This window comes from Cynara cardunculus, assembly GCF_001531365.2.
Source record: "Cynara cardunculus var. scolymus isolate 2C chromosome LG 1, CcrdV1, whole genome shotgun sequence".
NCBI lineage: Eukaryota > Viridiplantae > Streptophyta > Magnoliopsida > Asterales > Asteraceae > Cynara > Cynara cardunculus.
Window position 1 is genome coordinate 5,398,401 of NC_037528.1, and position 6,953 is coordinate 5,405,353.

Below are 6,953 nucleotides of genomic sequence, written 5' to 3' on the forward strand. Positions count from 1 at the left end.
TTGTGTGAAGTGACAATTTCCTAATATTTTTTTATATATTTTATTAACTTTAAAATTATTAATATTATATATATAATAATTATTGGTGTTTAAAAAATATATGGGACCCACAAAAAGGAGGTTCTTTTATTTCAGACTTTTATATGATTTCTTAATCCGGTAGAATTGGAAGTAAAATGACAACAAAAAATGTAAAAAAAGGTTATTATAAGAACCTCCATTAGACATTATATGACCATTAAAGTCCTACGACCAAAGTAGACACCCACGAAGTAAGCACGTGACTAGCGATTTGGTCTTAACATTGACCTAATCAAGCAACAACTACAATAATTCATATCACTTCCATGAGATCAAGGGATCATTCATCAACGATCACAAAAATGATGCCGTAAAAAGATTCATACATACACAAAAATGGAGCCGAGGTTTGCATATGTTTATGTTGACATTCTACTTGAAGAGTGTTAACACTCTATAGGTTGGTATCTGTTTATGTTTTATTGCATCATATATGTATATATATACATATACATATATAGGTGAAGGTTCAAACGAGAACACCACCATTTTACGAGAACGCGAGAACATCCTTATCACATGTGATAATATGCGTGAGGGGACCCTGTGATGTGCGGACGATGTGTTCAACGACTTAACTCGTGCCAAAGGTTGCTTGCGTCTATGATTTATCTTTACATGTGATGGTCTTGATGGATTATAGTATCATATCAACATCTTTATCACATGTGATAATACATGTGAGGGGGCTTAGTGGTGTAAGGGAGACTTGACCCGCAACCAAGATTGCATCGAAAATCGTTCGCGTCTCTGATTTAGTATCGCATGTGTATCATATGTGATGAAATAATAATATCACATGTGATTGTCTATAATAAAAGGGTGTTCTCATGTTTTTGTAAGATAAAGGTGTTCTCGTTTGAAACTTATATATATATAGAGAGAGAGAGTTTGTTTCAAATGCAACCCATCGCATTTGTACAACCAATACAACCCAATAAATTAAAATATTTATGAAAATGATGATAGTTCATTTATTATGATTTGAATATTTATGGAAGATGAATATGGTTCATTAATTATGATCAATACTTTATATTCAGAAACAATCAAAACTTCTATGAAATCACATATTAATCAAATGAAATGAACGGTTGAGATTGAGTTGTATTATTTGCACAAATGTCAAGGGTTGTATAATAACCAACCTATATATATAGATATATGTGTATATATATATATATATATATATATATATATATATAGGAAGATCAAATGTTAACCAACAATTTTGAATAACTTTGAAAATCATGGCAACCAATCAAATTCCATTTTTCTTGTAGGTTTATGTTATGTTCAAATTTTAATTACAAGGGTATTTCAGTAAATTAATTTGATATGTAACTCCCAAACAATTAATGGGGAGTTACAAATCATCAAATCCCAAAAAATGTGCATTTATAATATTAATAATTTTTTTTAATCTTGATATTTCATGTTCATTGTTTTATCAGTTTTTAATTCGCATAGAAAACACGGTAGTAAAAATTTTCGGTATCGATCAAGCTAATATAAATAAACGCAATGAAAAATAAATCGACAACGGTGAGAAATTAAAATGGTTTATGATGACAATCGAAGTTTGAGGTCGGGAATTGAAGAAATTAACCAAAGCGAATGTCTTGGTAATAGATTTTTATTTTTTTTAGATTCGTTTTAATTGAAATTATGTTAACTACGCTGTGTTGTGTTTTTTTATAATTCATCTTGTATTGATAGCTTTTTTCTTTAATTATTAAAATACGTGCCTAATTCACATGTTCAAATATAAGTACATGCACGACCCATTTTCATATTGTCATATTACCGACTTTTATGAATCATGAATCATTGTGTTCATGTTACTTCTATCATATGAACACAAGTGTTATTTTTTAAGCTTGATACCAAATCTTTATATTTGTGTAAGTGTTTGCACCCGGTGTTCATAGCGTTGAGGTTATGTGTTCATATATTTTATACGATATGAACAAGGGGTGAACACGATATGAACAAGAGGTGAACAACCACATAAGACCAAAAACATATATGAACAAGGGGTGAACCTTAAATGGTGTGGATGCAATGCATGTATAAAACTTCAATTGACAAAAGATCGTTCCTGAATGTGTTTATAATGAAGGAACTATTGTTCACAAGCTGTTCATATCGTGTTCATACCTGTTTTTTTATTTATTTCCTTTCGTATAGCAGTTATTCTTATTATGTTCATATTGTGTTCATAAATGCTATGCAGTCCAAGTTCATATATATAATTTTTGTTCGTATTTGACACAATGGTTCATATATATATATATATATATATATGTTTGTTCATATGGTTTTACATTAACAAAAATAAATTAACAACAAAATCATAAAAAAATTTATTTTGTAACTTCTAATTAATTAATGATATGAGAGTTAAATAATTTTTTTTACCTAAATACCATTTTCAACTTTGTTCACTTATCTTTATAAAATTTTAAATTTAAAAAATAAGTTTTTATCATGATTAATCACAACCGTTTATTGAAAGATTGAATGACCAAGATCGGTTAACAAAGTTAACACAAAAACTTTCGTTAACATTTGAACATGATCCTATATATATATATATATATATATATATATATATATATATATATATATAGGGGAGCGWTYAAATRAAAAYCACTCAATTTGTAAAAACCGTRAAAACCTYATTCAACCAATCATAATTTTTCATTTTGTTCATTTCTTTGTAATTATGAGAGGTTGATTAACCATTTTTATTGTGGAAGGTGTTAATCATGAATATTATCATCTTCATTATTTTAATTTTAGAGAAATACATTAAACTGTTTCATTAAAATTTCATTAAGTAGTATATGAAATAATTTCATTAAGTAGTATATGAAATAATTTCATAACCATATATGAAACAACTTCATCAAAAAAAGTATTATATGGAACAATTTCATAATATTAAACAATTTCATGAAAAAATTTCATAAGATTATGACGAATGAAAGTAGTTTTTACGATTTTTACAAATTAAAATGATTTTCATTTGATCGCTCCTCTCTCTATATATGTCCTAAAGTCCTTCTCTGCACGGTTGGCGTCTTACACATACATCCCTTCATAATGGAATGAAAAAGATTGTTAGAAAAGCACAAACTTGAAAAGAAGAAATATTAGTGAGGAATTCAATAATATTGCACCTTTCTTCTTTTCATATGCTTTAAAAATAAAGAAATTTGCTTTTCTAAAAGTTTGATTTTACACCTTCTTATTTTTAGGGCAAATTGTATATAAAAAAAATAACGTATTTTAACTTAATTCTTATGTTAAATATCACACTTTTAAAATTTTTATTTTAATACCTATGATGTAAAATTTTAAACATTTAAGTACTCGAGTAACCAATTGAAACATTAACCGGTTATCATGCTGATGTGATGAGTGATAAGATGAAATTGAATTGAATAACAAATAATACTAAGTTGGATACCACGTTACTCGTTACATCATAATGGTAACCGTTGATGTTTCAACCGTTTATCCGGATACTTAAATGTTCAAAACTTTACATCTTAGCTATCAAAATTAAAGTTTTGAAAATACGTTACCCAAAATAGAAATCAAATTAAAGTACGTTATTTTTTAATACAATTTGCTTTCTCTTTTTAAATCAAACTATACTATACCATATAAATATCAAATACTATATACACAAAATGACTCCAAATTTTCAATTAAGGTTGGGTATGTTGTTTATATTTTTCACCTTTTACTCAAAATCACCATAAAGTCAACAAATATTATTACGATTCATAAATTTTATATATTTTATTATCGTTATTTAATTAATAATATAGATTAAATTTTATGCTACATCAATTGTTTCATTTTTTAAGTGAAAAAAGGTCACCTCAGAAGATCAATTATTGCATTATTTTTGTTATTTCCCTTGCTATGTTTACGTATTAAAATATATTTGTTGCTATGATTTACTTAAATATGTTATCATATTTTCAATTGTTAAAAATTAATCATCAAAAACGTGAATACAATTTTGTGTATTAAAACTAAAACATGGGTATAAATTTAATTTGGAATATAATATATGTAACTAAAAGGTCGTTTACTAAACATTCACCTTTATAAGTTTTACCGGTTCAGTTACCTTATTGGGTGAACATAATAAGAACCAATAATCTTATCTATCTAGTAATAAAGAAGACAAAGATCGAGAGTCTTACCCGATATATGAGGGTGATGACTTTTATCCGGTAAACGCTTACATTGATAAACACATAAGTTGTACCCTGAATAGCTAGTTCACAATTATGAATCTTAGAGGCCGTTTACCAAATACTTACCTGGTAAGTGTCTATCGATATAATTTAAAACTATTATTTACTTATCGGGTAAGATCTTAGTCCACCAAAACGGTATCGTATGCAACAATTTACCCGGTAAACATTTACCGTAGTAAGAGTCGTCGCCCTCACTTATCGGGTAAGACTTTTGGTCTTTGTCTTGCTCTTACCAGGTAAGATCCTTGGTCCTTACCATATTCAGCTGGTAAGGTAATGTGACATGGTGTTCACTTACCGAATAAACATTTGGTAAACGGCCTCTTATACTTACATATTAACCATATAAAAATTATATTTTGACAAATGTTAACGTGTTCGATGAAACAAATTAGTTTATGATAATAACCCATCCAATGTTTTTTTTTCCTTAAAGATAGAGAAAGTACGTTGAAAATGTTTGTTAACATAACTCATTCAATATATTTTAACATCTACAATTTGAAAAATCACTACTAGGAAAAGAGGCATCAGTGACGGATTAACGATGAAAATGACACGAAATGTATCCCTTGCAAATCCGTAGCTAATTTGTCGCTAATCACCGACGTAAAATATCTGTAACTGTGAATATCTTTGGAGTAACTAACTACGAATCGTCGTGAGTTAAGTAAATTTTTGTAACTATGATTGTCATACCAACATACGTACACCATAACTAATTCTATGAGATTCTTAAGCTAATTGTAAACATTAAGGATATTAGAACTAAGGCCTTAATACTTAAGCAATGTGAGGTCAAAATAAATTGATAGGTTGATAATATTTTCATAAAAAAAAAAGTGAATTACAACGGTGGTTCTTGTGGTTTACTCAAATTTTGGATTTGATCTCTAAACTAAACTATCTACACTGATAGTTCCTAACTTTTAATTTTCATAACATTTGTGGTCCCTCCATTTAACAACATTAGTTAGCAACCATTATGAAAGACTAATCGATCATTCAATAAATTATAGGGACCAAAAGAATAGTCTGATATCGTTTTTCTTTAGTTTTTTTACATAAAATTATTTCATATATTCAATCACAAATCAAGTATTTTAAAATATGGTACTTATTAAATAATTTTTTTTTATATTTATTTAAAAAGTATTAAATTCATAAAAGAATAGCGTTAAATTATCTCAACTTTAGAAAAATAAAAAAAATAGTAAGAACTAAGTTTGGTTAATGTAACTATAGTCAAAGTACAAATAATTAAAATAACAATAAAATAAAATAATAACTTAAGATTAAAAAAAACATCGATTATTCAAAAAATAAAGAAAAATTATCACTACAACAATTAAGTTTATAAGATGCCAAAAAAAATAAGTGTCATAATAGATCACTATATAAGACTTAATTTATGAGACAAACAAATAAAGCGTTCAATCTAAAAGTGTTGCAATAAGTTTATAGGACTTTTTTGAATTATCTAACAAGTTTTTAGGACACTTATAATACAAAGTGTCGCATTATCAATTTTATATGATACTATTTAAAAAGGTTTTCTATAAAAGCAAGTATCCTATACAAAGATATGTTTTTAGGACGCTTAATTTTTTTTGGCATTATATAAACCTAATTTTGTTGTAGTGATAGTTTATCTTATTTTTTTTTAATAATCTTTGTTTTTTTAATCTTAATTTATAATTTTTATTTTGTTGTTATTTTAATTATTTATAGTTTGATTATATATATATATATATTAATAATTTCATGTTAGTTAAATTTCAATATTTTAATCCCATATTTGAATTCTGAACCCAAAAGATATATTCATATATTTTGATTTCCTTTGTTTTTTTAACTTTAGATTTCGTAACGGTAAATTTTTTTTTTTGAATTTAATAATTTTGAAAAACATATTTTTTTAATTTAATATATACTTTATTTTAATAAATTTAATTTGTGATTGGATATAAAAATATTTTTTTAATACAAAAACTAAAAAAACTGTCACTCACATTAAATTTTAGAGCAAATCATACTTTTTGTCTCTATAGTTTGTTCAAAGAATAACTAGTTATTCATAACAGTTGCTAACCAACCTTATTAAGTGAATGAACCATCGGTACTATGAAAATTAAATGTTAAAGACCACCAATATAGATACTCTATTTTAGAGACCAAATCTAAAAACTTAAACCTACTACATGATCCCTGGTGTAATTCACTCTAAAAAAATTAGGTATAAAGATAATGAATATATTTTTTCGATTTTGACCAGTGCATTACCTTTTCTTTACATTCATGGTTATGCATAGAATTATGCACTCTAAATAATTAACAAATTCATTATCTCTCTCTCTCACACACACACACACACACATATATATATATATATATATATATAGGGGGAAGATCAAATGTTAACCAACAATTTTGTGTTAACTTTTAAAACCATGACAACCAATCAAATTTCATTCTTCTTGTAGGTTTATGTCATGTTCACATTTTAATTACAAGGGTATTTCAGTAAATTGATTTGATATGTAACTCACAAACAATTAATAGGGAGTTACAAATCATCAAATCCCAAAA